Source organism: Malania oleifera, chromosome 6, assembly GCF_029873635.1.
Source record: "Malania oleifera isolate guangnan ecotype guangnan chromosome 6, ASM2987363v1, whole genome shotgun sequence".
Classification (NCBI taxonomy): domain Eukaryota; kingdom Viridiplantae; phylum Streptophyta; class Magnoliopsida; order Santalales; family Ximeniaceae; genus Malania; species Malania oleifera.
The window spans coordinates 39,736,385-39,751,407 of record NC_080422.1 but is presented as its reverse complement, the minus strand read 5'-3'; positions in this window follow the sequence as shown (position 1 = coordinate 39,751,407).

Below are 15,023 nucleotides of genomic sequence, written 5' to 3'. Positions count from 1 at the left end.
GAAATATTAACCAAACAAGTTGTTGATTTTTAAATTTTAAATTTTTATTTATGATTTTCAAATTTCATAAATTTTAATAATGATACTAAACAACTCCTTAAGATTCATTGAACATCCAACTAAGGTGCATGCACCCATTCCTTTTTTTTTTTTTTTTTTCTTTTTTTTAATAAATTCAAAAGTAATGCCAAAAAATAAAATTAATTTTTGAAATGAAAATGGTTTTGGCTACTTAATATTACACACATACTTTTGTCCCCTAGTGGCCAAGTGGGTAGGTGCGATTAATAGAATTTGCTCCTTAGGCATATCTAAATTACATAATAACCCCCTCCCCCTTTTTTTTTTTGCTTTTAATTCCCCCTGACAAATGCTCTTCCCCCTCTCTCCTCTCTCCCCGGTTCCCGAGTGCTGACACGCATAAGCACTACCTAATAGCCCCCTCCTGTTTTTTTTTTTCTTTTAAATGCAGATGCTGACATTTTTATTTTATTTTTTAAAAAACCTGGCAGCCCCAAATTTTTGCCACGTGTCTAAATTTCCAAGCAAATCTTGCTACTTGGTCTAATGAGATTACATCAGAGTCATTCTAAGAAATATTTTCCCAAATAAGGTATTATTTAATATATATATATATATATTTTTTAAAAATAAATAAGAAAAAAACTCAAAAAAAGAGAGCATAAATCGTTCTTTATAATGTGAGGCTGAATTTGCCAATAGAAAAATACACCGTAGCCAAATTACTCAATGTGTGCATGAGCCATGAATACGTTCGACCAAATAAAAAAAGTAACCATACACTTCAACTACGTGTTAAGCGGTACACTTTAAAATCATCTAAATATGCAAAGGTGGATGATGGTGTCAATATCGAGTTTAGGAGGCCCGTTTTTGTGGTCAACATTTTGGTGGCCGTTTATAAACCAAACAAGTATAGATAATCAAATCATTAGTTCTCTAACTTGTCTATTTATTTTAGAAAATGGAATCACCACTTTGCTTTAGTTTTGAAAATATAAAATAAAATAAAAAATTGTTTAAAAAGATATTAGGTTTAGGAGTTTTTTTGTGAATAGAGAAGGTAATTCTTTCAATTCTTTTTTGTTTGAATTCAAAGAATTAGCACTCTATAATATCCATTCTATAAATGGTTACTGATCTTTTGTATATGTATGTGTGTATATAAATATATCTCCCATTTTTGAAAGAAATTTTCTCAAAAAAAAAAAAAAAAGGTTGAAATATACAAATTTTTTTTTAAATCAAGTTGTAGGAACAAATGATTGACCACTTGTAGAGGTTGATTGACCGCACCTCTGCAACTTATTCCTTTTTACTTATTCTGTCAAAAATCTTCTAGTGCTTAGTTCCTTTGAAAAGGCTTTCGTAAGATACATATAGATGACTTAACCTCATGAAAATCCTACTACATAATGTGTGTTCAAAATGGATATACAAGCATGCAAACAATTGAAAAATAAAGAAAAAAAGGAGGAGACTTGTCACGATGTTCCTGGGCGTGAATTGAAAAAAGGTGGAATTTTAAAAATGAAATTTTTGTGGGAAACAATGTGTATGGAGTTGCCACTAACCTTTTGGAGTGTGGTTAGAACACTTGATTACTACCTAATTAAGGGTAAAATCGGTATGCGCTACCAAAGTCAGACTCGAGAATTAGGTTATGCAAGGGGAAGGTCTTAGCACCCCCTACACGCCCGTTATTATTAACGGTACCTAATTAATCAAAAATTATCCCAAAATAAATTTAGTAAGCTTTCGAATTTACTCCCTTTCAAAAATTATGAAGAAATGCTCAAAATATCGTACTTCGAAGAGCTCATGCCTCCTATTTAAATCATCAGGATGAGAAAATCAAGAAGACAGTTTTACAAAAATACACTCCCAAGATTTTGAAATTTGTAGGATTTTCCTGAGTAAGAAAATACTATTTTGGGAGGTTTTTAGACTTCAAAGTGTCAAAAATGATCCTTATCCTCCAAAATGTTTTTCTTGATTATTTTTCTAAATTTTTTTTTAATAATTTTCTTGAATTTTTGAAATAACAAAAAAACAATTAAAGTAAATTCATGAAAATCAAGACCATGAAAATATTTTTGAATTTTTTTATTTTTCCTGATTTTTATGAATTCAAAAAACAATTTTTGATCTAAAAAGTATTTTTTTTGGTGAAATTTTGTATTCTTTTTTATTTTTTGTGATTTTTAGCATAACAATTACTTTGAGAGGAAAAAAACAAAGAAAACTGACCTGGAAGTATTTTATAATTTTTTTTCTAAATTTTATGTGATTTTTATGAGTTTTGTGGATTTTTATGAATTTAAAATGAATATTAGAATGTTAAAAAAATAAAAGAAAGAAAAATCGGTGAAAACTGGTTAAAGGGGGATAAAGTCGGTCAAACTTTGACTAGTCCAAAGGAGACCATTTTAAGGTTCAGGTCAGGACTAGTTAAGTCACGTGGCTATATGTGAGTGGAGGGAGCGCATGGATGGAGACTGGTGAGGTGGTGTGTTCCTAAGCTTCTATTGGATAGGGAAAATCGGATGGTGCTTAGACAGTGGCTTGAAGGTGGTCTGGGTAGTGCCATGTGGAGCGAGGCGAGTGGGGTTCTAGGCATCAACATTGCCTCTGACAAGGGGTGTTGCTAGCCATAGATTCGGGATGAAGATCAACGGTGAGGAAGAAAAGGTTGCCCTAGGGTGATCGTGACCGTTGGGGAAGATCAAAGATCCAACGGTGTGGGGTGAAGTGGACATAGGTCGCTGTCATGGCCTGAGCTAGTATGTCCACCGTAACCAAGATCTAACAATTTGGAGTGAGTGGTCTGCAACATTGATAGCGCGAGGGATAGGTTGGCCACGTGTCGCTTGGGGCGCGAAGGAGACAGGCATACGCACATGGAAAGATGGGCCACAATTACTGCTCCTGACATGGGGTAATACTAACCTTTGATTTGTTGCGATGATCCAAAGGTTGTGGTGGGGAGCATACAGACCACCCACGTGTCTTCATTCGAGGTGTTTAACACTAACGCCAAATAAACGGTCCAGATTTGGCCGTACATGAGTTTGATCCTAGGGTCTTGGGGGTTCCACGTGTTGACATTCTACGACTTTGGGGACAAACATACTTAAACTCACTTTTTTTTCTTTTTGTTTCATTTTTTCCAATCTCTTTGCGGACTCTCTCTCTCTCTCTCTCTCTCTCTCTCTCTCCCTCCCTCCCTCCCTCCCTCCCTCTTCTCCTTCTTCTCCTTCCTCATAGAAGAAACCCTAGATCTCCTAACCTGCAACACTCCTATCTCTGAAACTCCAACCTGAAAACCCTAATCTTTTCCTATCATCCTCACTCTAGCCTCTCAAACTCTCTTTCTCTCTAAAACCCTGCAAAGAAAAATCTAAAACCTTAGTTTCTATTTTGTTAGTTCTCTCCCTTCTCTGTCTTCCCACTTTCCCCTTCCGTCAGGTCCTTACAGGCAAGAATCCCTTAGGGTTCCTTCTTCCTCTTTGTGAAAAACCCTATATTTTAGACCTGCAAGCCTCCCTCAATCTCTCAAGTTTTCTCAATCTTTCTATGTATCCTTTGTGAACAGAAATTAGACCCCGAAGTTTGATCAAAAACCTAAATCCCGAAACCTTTTATACCCTTTTTTACTTATAGATCTTAGGTTCTCTACAACTCTCGAGCAAGGATCTACCTTTATCTGAAAGTCCTCCTAATGGATCCATGCTTCACAACTTCTTCCCTCTCCCCATAAGACTGAAGTTCATGGTTTGGGGGTGAACTGAACACTCAAGGAGGATCGCAGGCTGTGAAGGCTTTCAGGGATGAGAAAACGTGGCAAAAAGTTAAGTGTCTCCGAATCCCCCCCTCTCTGTGTTAGCTTTGGTGCAATCCCAAGGAGGGGGGGGGGGGAGGGTGAATTGGTATTTAAAAATTTTATCCCCTAGGTCAATCCACTAACAACAATATTACACAAGCCTAAGGTCAATCTAGTGCATATAAAATGAATCAATGTAAATATACAATGGAATTTAAATTGCAATAAAAATTTAACCAAGCATGCACAATAAAGCAGTAAAGGAGACAACACCCATAAATGTTATCGAGGTTCGGCCAAATTGCCTACGTCCCCGCTTTGGCTAACAAGCACAAGGATTACCACTATAGGCTCACTTAACGGGTGAAACGGAACCTAAACAATTAGGTCAATTAGCACAGGACTGACCTTAACCTTTAGAACCAGGTTAATTAACACAGGGCTGACCTCAACCTATACAATCCTTCTGGTATGGATTACCGCCCCCTCAGGCCACGCCTGGAAATACAACAGTAATTTCTCAATCAAATGGTATAGTTATTATGCTTTCATGTAAAGCAGATATGTACCCAATACGCACAGTATAATCAATACACTACCAAAAGATAAGATTTGATATGTTCAGTGTAGTCTAAGTGTCTACTCTCAAAGATTTATATAAATATTTCAATCAGTGCGTGAGAGTGTAAATGATATGATCTTTGTGAAAAAATAATGATTTCAATCACAATGCACAAACAAAAATCACAAGCACACTTCAGATATCTCAACAAATAATTTTTCTCAATATAAACCACAAGAGATATTAAAAAATGGTTTGGAAAATTTATTTGATCTTTGTATCAAGATGGAAAGATATAGCAACAAAAATCTTCAACACACTAACAAATATCTCAAAATATTTTTCTCAAGATAAATCACAAGAGATATTTGAAATTGGTTTGTAAAATAGTATTTATCTTCAAGCACACTTCAAATACCTTCAAAAAATATTTTTCTCAAAATAAACCACAAAAATTATTTGAAATTGATTTGTAAAATATTATTTCACAACCAAAATACAATATGAACTCTTGAGTATTGCAATGAAAATGCAAAACTCAGAAGTTCTAAGAAGTTTTTTTTATGGAAGACTTATTTACGAAGCGCCTTGAAAAAACTAGAAGCTTACTCTCAAAGAAAAATTACTCTAAATCAAAACGAGCAAGTGAGAATTTAAGCTTGGTGAGATGAACACAAGAGCACTCTTACTAAGTGGTATTTGCAATATGGATGAGTAAGAATGGGAGTATAAAACTTGAATATGAAAAATAAGCTTTTTGAGATTAAGAGGATATTTACTAATTATTTTGCTAATCTCATTACTAATTTTAGCAAATGAAGGGGTATATATAGAGTTCCCCTTGATTATAGCCATCTAGGACACATAGGGAATTATTATAAATGTTTTAAAACGTTTTAACCAAATTAACCCCTTTTTATTATTTTAACCACGGTAAAAATAATGGGGTAACCCGAGAACACTGGTCGACCAAAGGAAGGTTCGGTTGACCGAGTTGTGCAGAGTTCTGTCGACTAGGTATAAATTGAACTACAAGTTCGGTCGACCAGACATGGAGGTTCTAGGGCGATTTTCCCTTTTAACGCGGTTCGGTCGATCGGGAGGATTTGAACTACGTAGTTTGGTTGATCAGAGCACGTGGGAACTTGGTCGACCAGGTAGTTGGTTTAGAATTTGAGCTCGGTCGACCGGGTGGTCAAAGTGTTGACTTATAGGGAGTTCGGTTAACTGGGAGGAATATACTAGCCATGGCTCGGTCGATTGGGCTGTAGTCAAACTATTGACCCGATCCTGGTTCAGTCGACCGGGTGGTTTTTATACTTTCAAGTACGGTCAACCGAACATGCATATTTAGTGCATTTCGATTTTTTTTCACTTATATAATCACTTATTCCATTTAGCCATATATATATATGTGTGTGTGTGTGTGTGTGTGTGTGTGTGTGTGTGCATGTGTGAGTATCCTAGGGTCATTCTAGATCTTTTTCGTTTTGAGGGCACCAAAAAAATCTAGTGTCGGTAGACCGAACTTTCCTAAGGTCCATCTATGGTCTTGAGCTTATCCATCCTACCATGCAGGTAAGACATTAATTATTACAGACCATTTTCCTAAGTTACTATTACAGACCCAAAATGATAAATATAAATTACAATGAATAAACATTTTGAGTCTTCATCTTATTTAAGCTCATGTGCTTGCACCATATGATACTTCCGATTAGTCCTGCGCACAAACTCATCAACCATTAAATATCAGAGCATTTGTCATAATCAAAACGGTATATGACCAATAAGGTCAACACTCTATTTGTCATTTTTTGTTTTTGTTGTTTTTATTGTGAAAGATACTGATGACGTGCGTGATGTTGGATATTGGTGATATGTGAGATGTTGGATACTGGTGATTTGTGTGATGTTGGTTGGGGTTTCAAGTTGCAGGGTTAGGGTTAGGGTTTCTGTTTGGGGACGAAGGTGGAGACGTGCTAACTCGTCTCTAACTAGGTGGGTAGTACTTGGGTTGACTTGTGCGAGTCAACTAGAGCAAGTGTTGGGACTTGGGCTGTAACAACCCAAAAAATTTTAATTATTTAAAATAATAAGGAAGATAATAAAGGAAAAAAGGGGAAAATATAAGAAAAGGGAAAAGCAATTTTCAAAGGGGAAAAGCAGGTGCTCATTGATGAGCTGGAATTTTCTCGTCGACGAGAAAATTTCTGCGCCTCATCATCGAGCTTGCATGTCTTGTCGATGAGGGTTTACTGAGAGAGGGTTTTGAATACCTGAATTTTTTCGACGAGCTTCTGGTCTTGTCCACGAGTGGTGTTCTCGGGCTTGTCGATGAGGCCACATGGCAAGTTGCTTATAAATAGGGAGAAATCAGATTTTTAGCTAGAATTTCATTTTTCCTTATGTTTCTCTCTTTATCGATGGCTCCTTTGCCTTCTCTCTTCAATTTCGGCCCAGATTTAGCTCGATTCGACGATCAAAAGCTACCACGAAACTCCTGGGAAGATTCTTTGCAATATAGGCGGAGCAGATTTTCGATTTGAGAAGTTTGAGAAACATCCCAAAATTAGGGTAAGTGTGTTATTTTGGATTTTTTTTTTAACAAATATTGTTATTTGGAGCCTAGAAAGTATTATATGGGTATTTTTCAGATATTTGAGGAACTTGGGATTTTTGGAATACAGGGTCTCGTTTTGTTGATTTTAGGCAGGATTCCTGAGGAGCAGGTAAGGGGAAATATTTTATAATAGCTTTTTAGTAATTTTAAAATGACTAATTTTGAGTATAATTTCTTTATATACAGGTATAATTTCTGAACCATGCTGGTATTGAAAATATTGTTTTCATTTATATATATATAGTATAATTTCTTTATATACAGGTATAATTTCTGAACCATGCTGGTATTGAAAATATTGTTTTCATATATATATATATATATATGAAAACAATATATATATATATATATATATATATATATATATATATATATGAAAACAATATTTTCAATACCAACATGGTTCAGAAATTATACCTGTATATAAAGAAATTATACTCAAAATTAGTCATTTTAAAATTACTAAAAATCTATTATAAAATTGTGTGGTTGAAACCATCTTTGTTAATTAAATGATTGTGAGCAATGTGGAATGACGAATCATTAAGACTACGAATATTGCTTGGCTGTGATTTCTGCCTAGTTGATTATATTGGTTGAATGCAAATACTAATGTTGTGCATACTGTGGTAGAACTGTGGATGTGTGGAATGATTGGTTGTTGTTGACTTGTGTTGTGGTTCATGTAAATTACGATATAACATTGATAGTGGTATGAGGAGGTTGTTATATCGTACCGGTATAATCATCATATAACGTTGGCAGTGATATGAGGAGGTCGTTATATGGGTGTTTATATTGGGAGGTAAACATTGGCAGTGGTATGAGGAGGTTGTTTACCTATTTACCATGAACAGAGTGTTTGTTTTGTAACCTGTGTGGTTTGATTAGTCCTGTGTGGACCAGTCCTGTGTGGACATGTATGCTATGTGATTGGTTTGTCCTGTGTGGACATGTGTGCTATGTGATTGGTTTGTCATGTGTGGACCGTGTAAGCTATGTGGTTTGATTAGTCCTATGTGGACATGTATGTTGTAATTGACAGTCCTATGTGGATGATTACATATTGTGTGAATGTAGACACTGTGTGGGTATGATTGAAGACTGTATGTTTATCCTGTGTGGATTGATTGTGATATGTATATATGTGTGGAGTTCTGTGAAATGAATATGGTTGGTTGGGTGTGAATTTAATTAATTAAGTATTTAAGGTAAGTAGATTATTCCACCTAAGGGCTTGCTGAGAAAAGAGAGTATTCTGGTAATTATTTGTGAATACCAGAGTAGAGGGAAGCCACTTGTATGGACGGGTGACCTTTCTTATTCTCAGTGACTTTACTTGGATACATAACCTGAGGGCTTACTGAGAAAGGTGAGTGCCTTGGTGTTAGCACTAAAGCAAAGGAAATATACTTCTATGGGCGAATAGACTTCCCTATTCTTAGGAATTATCAGTACAAAGACGTTGACCATGGTGTAATTATGAGCGTGTTATTTTGGCTACTAGTGGATTGTGAATGCATTTGTATGGATATTTTAATTTTATATACTAAACACTTCAGCCACACATTGTTATAAATTATTTTTTCCTTACTGAGAGGTGTCTCACCCCATCAATAATTTAATCTTTTCAGGTTATCCAGGTGATCGAGCTTAGATAGCTCCAGGGCCGGGTAGTTTTGTGAGTGGTTATCAGAATGGTTAGGTATTAAGTTTTACATTTTAACATATTTTAAATTCTGGTTGTAAGATGAGGAATGAGTTTGTAATTATTATGGATTAGCATATGTAAATATAGAACTTTGGTATATTATGTTCGAGGTTATTTCTATTATTTTTCTTTGCGTGAATGTTATTAGAGACACGTGTTGGTCTCATAACACTCTGGGCCCCATGTGGCAGGTCCGGGGCGTTACAGTTGGTATCAGAGCATAACGGTCTTGCAAAATTTAGGAGGATTAATAACAGAGTATAGGTTTAGTTGAATAAGGGTCGGAATGGGTAGATTAGGGTGTTAACAGAAGTTTCAGTTTGTTTCTTAGCTTCGAGGCAAAAATCCCTTGAAAGACTTCTGTGATTTTCTGAATCAGTTGACGGTTTCAGAAAACCATGGTAAATCCATTGATGGTGATGTTTCTGAGTGGAGAAATTGAAATTTGGAATTTGGATTTGAGAGTTAAGATGATTGTAGATAAATGGATGATGGATATTTAATAAAAGATTTGAATATTAAATTGGTTTTATGTTTTGTGATTATGTCAGATATATTAAGAAGTGGAGATTCTAAATTGACTCTATTGTATATTTATATTCAGGGATGGATTCTAGAGGCAAAGACATGGATGAAGCGGGAGGAAACTAAATGGGAACTTCCGGCGGGGACGAGATTGACACCTCTCGACTGTTACAAGCGATAGCTCGTCAGGTTAGGGAAGAAATGAGATGGGACTTCGGGGGAACAAGCTATCTACCGGTGCACCAGGGTTGCACAATTGATCAATTCAACCATTTGAAACCTTCATCTTTTGAGGGTGGCATTGACCGAATTAAGGCTGAGATGTGGATACAAGAAATGGAGAAGATACTAGCAGTGTTGAACTACACCGAGGATCAGAAGGTTCTTTTCGCCGCCTTCAAACTAGCCGGAGAAGTCGAACGGTGGTGGCATACGATGAAGATGTTGGAGGAATAGCTAGTGGTACCTATAGCGATGACCTGGGGTCATTTCAATCAGGTCTTCTATGACCGATACTTTCCCGCCACCACCAAAAATGTGAAGGCGGAGGAATTTTTTAGCTTGACTCAAGGGTGCGTCACTGTTCAGCAGTATGCTACTAAATTTCTAGAGCTATATCGTTTTACATCTTTTGTGGTTCCAGATGAATATCAAAAGGTGAGTGGTTTGAGAGGGGCCTGAATTAGAGGATTCACAAGCATATGACGTGTTTGCAGATTCAGGATTTCACGGAGTTGGTGGAGAAAGCTATTGTTGTAGAGTCAAGTCTGTAGAGAGATACAGAGGCATCAAAACGAAGGAAAAAGGTTGCATCTCCTCGTTCCCAAACAAACGTCAGGCAAGGGTCATGGAGGGGAGATAGAAATGAAGTGGGTCAGGGGTCGAAAAGAAATGATCGGGGATGACAGGGTGATTCATCACGTCCCTATTGCCCTAGATGTAACCAGCGGTATTGGGGAGAATGCTGGAGTATGGGTATCGTATGCTACCAATGCGGTAAACATGGTCACATAGCTCAGGAATGTCGAGAACTGTCTAATAATGCACTAGCTTTGAATCAAAACCAGAGGAATAACTCGGTGCCTCGCGGCGGCAGTGCCCTGGCACGTGTCTACATGTTGGGTAAATCTAAGGAGGGAAACACTAAAGGCCCAGGTAATATGTTAATGTTAGCATGTATATTAATTTTTTTTTTAACTTTACATGATTCGGTGTTGTATATGTTTGGATTGGTTGAAATTTATGAATATGTGTAGTTAACTTTTTGATTTTGAAAATAGTGATTAACGAACTTCGAGGATGAAATTATTTTAAGGATGGGAGAATGTAACAACCCAGAAAATTTTAATTAGTTAAAAATAATAAGGAAGACAATAAAGGAAAAAGGGGAAAATAGAAGAAAAGGGAAAAGAAATTTTTAAAGGGGAAAAGCAGGTGCTCATTGATGAGTTGGAATTTTCTCGTCGATGAGAAATCTTCTGCACCTCGTTGTCGAGCTTGCATGTCTTGTCGATGAGGGTTTACCAAGAGAGAGTTTTGAATACCTGAATTTCGTCGACGAGCTCTCGACCTCGTCCACGAGTGGTGTTCTTGGGCTTGTCGATGAGGCCATGTGGCAAGTTGTTTATAAATAGGGAGAAATCAAATTTTCAACGAGAATTTTATTTTTCCTTCTGTTTCTCTCTCCACCCACGGCTCCTCTTCCTTCTCTCTTCAATTTCGGGTCGGATTTAGCTCGGTTCGATGATTGGAAGCTATCACAAGACTCGTGGTAAGATTCTCTGTAATATAGGCGGAATGGATTTTCGATTTGAGAAGTTTGGGAAACATCCCAAAACTAGGGTAAGTGTGTTATTTTAGATTTTTATTAACAAATATTGTTATTTGGAGGCTAGGAAGTATTATATGGGTATTTTTCTGAGATTTGAGGAACTTGGGATTTTTGAAATACAGGGTCTCGGTTTGTTGATTTTTGGCAGGAATCCCGAGGGGCAGGTAAGGGGAAATATTTTATAATAGCTTTTTAATAATTTTAAAATGACTAATTTTGAGTATAATTTCTATATATACATGTACAGTTTTTGAACCATGCTGGTATTGAAAATACTGTTTTCATATATATATATATATATATATATATATATATATATATATTATATTGGGAAAAATTGTGTGCTTGAAACCATCTTTGTCAATTAAATGATTGTGAGCAATGTGCAATGACGAATCATTGAGACTACGAATATTGCTTAGTTGTGATTTTTTCCTAGTTGATTATACTGGTTGAAAGCAGATACTGATGTTGTGTATACTATGGTAGAACTGTGGATGTGTGGAATGATTGGTTGCTATTGACTTGTGTTGTGGTTCATGTAAATTACGATATAGCGTTGGTAATGGTATAAGAAGGTTGTTATATTGTACCTGGTATAACCGCCATATAACATTGGCAGTGGTATGAGGAGGTCGTTATATGAGCGTTTATATTGGGAGGTAAACATTGGTAGTGGTATAAGGAGGTTGTTTACCTATTTACCATGAATGGAGTGTTTGTTTTGTAACCTATGTGGTTTGATTAGTCCTGTGTGGACTAGGCCTATGTCGACATGTATGCTGTGTGATTGGTTTGTCCTGTGTGGACCAGTCTTGTGTGGACATGTATGTTGTGTGATTAGTTTGTCCTGTATGGACCGTGTAACCTGTATGGTTTGATTAGTCCTATGTGGACTAGTCGTGTGTGGACATGTATGTTGTAATTGATAGTCCTATGTTGACGATTACATATTGTGTGAATGTAGGCCCTGTGTGGGTATGATTGAAGACTGTATATTTATCCTGTGTGGATTGATTTTGATATGCGTATATGTGGAGAGTTTTGTGAAACGAATATGGTTGGCTGCATGTGACTTTAATTAATTAAGTATTTAAGGTAAGTAGATTATTCCACCCGAGGGCTTGCTGAGAAAGGCGAGTACTCCGGTAATTATTTGTGGATACCAGAGTAGAGGGAAACCACTTGTATGGGCGGGTGACCTTCCCTATTCTCGGTGACTTTACCTGTATACACAACCCGAAGGCTTACTAAGAAAGGTGAGTGCCCTGGTGTTAGCACTACAGCAGAGGGAATCTACTTGTATGGGCAAGTAGACTTCCCTATTTTTGGGAATTATCAGTAAAATATTTATGAATGTGGGCACGTGATTGGATGACAAAGACGTTGACCATGGTGTAATTATGAACGTGCTATTTTGGTTACTAGTGGATTGTGAATGCATTTGTATGGATATTTTAATTTTATATATTAAACACTTTAGCCACACACTGTTATAAATTATTTCTTCCTTACTGAGAGTTGTCTTACCCCGTCGATGATTTAATCTTTTCAGGTTATCCAGGTGATTGAGCTTCGATAGTTCCAAGGCAAGGTAGTTTTGTGAATGGTTATCAAAACGGTTATGCATTAAGTTTTACGTTTTAACATATTTTAAATTCTGGTTGTAAGATGAGGAATGAGTTTGTAATTATTATGGATCAACATATGTAAATATAGAACTCTAGTATATTACGTTCGATTTATTATTTTTCACTGCGTGAATGCTATTAGAGACACGTGTTGGTCTCATAACACTTCGGGCCCCACATGGCGGGTTTGGGGCCTTACATGTGCAGTCATAAGTGGGTCACGTGCCTACAGGCACGTGTGGGGGGTGAGCTTTTAAAAACGGGCTTGGTTCAAATTTTGGAAATGGGCCTTGAGGATTTTCAAGATGGGCTTTTGAAATTGGGTTAGGATGGGTTTTGTAAAGTGACTTGGTTCTAAAAAAATTGTTAAACTCCAAAATAATCAAATTACCTTGGTTTTCCTGAATTTTGCTCGCAGAGTCCCGAAATTACACCCACAGTGCTTAGCCGAACCCTTAATTTAATGACCCTAATTCAATCTCAGAATGCCCAATATTTAACATTTCTAAATTTACAATAATTAAATAATAATTAGGTCCTCGATAACCCCCTTAGCCTAATTTTGGGGTTATGCATACGGTGACCCCACGAGAAATTTGCTTACTAGACTTGTAGAGAATCATTTCTAGATTCTCATGGTGGTGTCTAATCGTCAATTGGACTTAATATTTACGAGAAATTAAGGTAAAAGTGAGAATTGAGCTTACCCTAGGAGATATACTTATGCGCTCTTATGACAAATCCGCTCCTATAGGAATGTCAGTGGCGGAGAATGGAGTCTAGCAGCATTTTTTGATTTTCGATCGAGCAAAAATCAGTCAAGAAATTTAAGGAAGGGAGAGAGACGGAGGTAAGCCAGAGAGAGCGTGAGAGAGAAAGCAGAGAGGGGGGGAGGGCGTTGCCTCTGCCTTCTGAAATTAAAATTCAGGATGCTTCAGAAGCATCCTGATCATTCCTTTTAATATATATATATATATATATATATATATTATTACATTATATTAAATTATTTAATTAATAATAATAATAATAATTAATATTTATTTATTTATTATTTATTATTTTTGAAATCACTCCACTAATCTTGTATAACCATTTTTTGGGATTATTACATTCTACCTTCCTTATAAAAGTTTCATCCTTGAAATTTACTTTACGTGTTATACACCATCCCTTAAGGAAAAATGAGCTACTTATCTTATTTCTTACCCTCACTTGTGGCGAAGGAATACCGTGGTTACATTTAGGGTTCTGGGAGATTACAAATACATATAAAATAGAATTATCCCACAACCAAAACACCTACTAGTATAAAATTATTACATTTACTAACTAACCTACACAAAAGAGACTTTACATAATTACCTGTATTTTCCTTGATTACTACTGATCTCCACTGAAGAGATACGGGTATTTCTGTCGTATCTCTTCCTCAAGCTCCCAAGAAGCTTCTTCCACTGTGTGTTTCCTCTACAGGAACTTTACTAATGAAATTCTCTTAGTGCGTAATTCTTGTTCCTTCTTGTCCAAAACCTGCACTAGTATCTCCTTATAAGCCAAAGCATCACCGAGTTCTAACTCGGCATAACTAATGACATCAGAGGGATCTAGGACATATTTCCTTAACATAGAAACATGAAATATGTCGTGAGTTCTGAACAATGCCGATGGTAAAGCTAGCCAGTAGGCTACTGACCCCATTCTCTCTAGATTCTCGAAAGGACCAATAAACCTAGGGCTCAACTTACCATTCTTCCCAAACCTTATAATCCCATTCAGTGGTGCTATCTTCAAAAACACGTGATCTCCAACTTTAAATTCCAACTTCCGGCGACTGTTTCTTCTGCCGACTCTGAGTTGTATTGATTCTTTCTTTAATGAGTCATAATTTATCGTACGCTTGTTGCATTACTTCCAGTCCCAAAATTCGCCTCTCACAAATCTTATCCCAGTATAGAGGAGAACGACACCTCCTACCGTAGAGCACCTCATACGGTGTTATGCCAATGCTGGATTGATAGTTGTTATTATATGCAAACTTTACCAGCAGCATATACTGGGTTCAACTACCCCCAAAATCCAGCATGCACGCCCACAACATATCTTCTAATATCTGAATCGCCCTCTTAGTCTAGTCGTCCGTTTGAGGATGAAATGCCGTGCTGAAAGATAACTGAGACCCCAGAGCCTCCTACAAGCTCTTTCAAAAATGTGACGTGAAACATGGGTCTCGGTCTGATACAATAGATATTGGCACTCCATGTGATTGCACAATCTCTTGAATATATAACTCTAC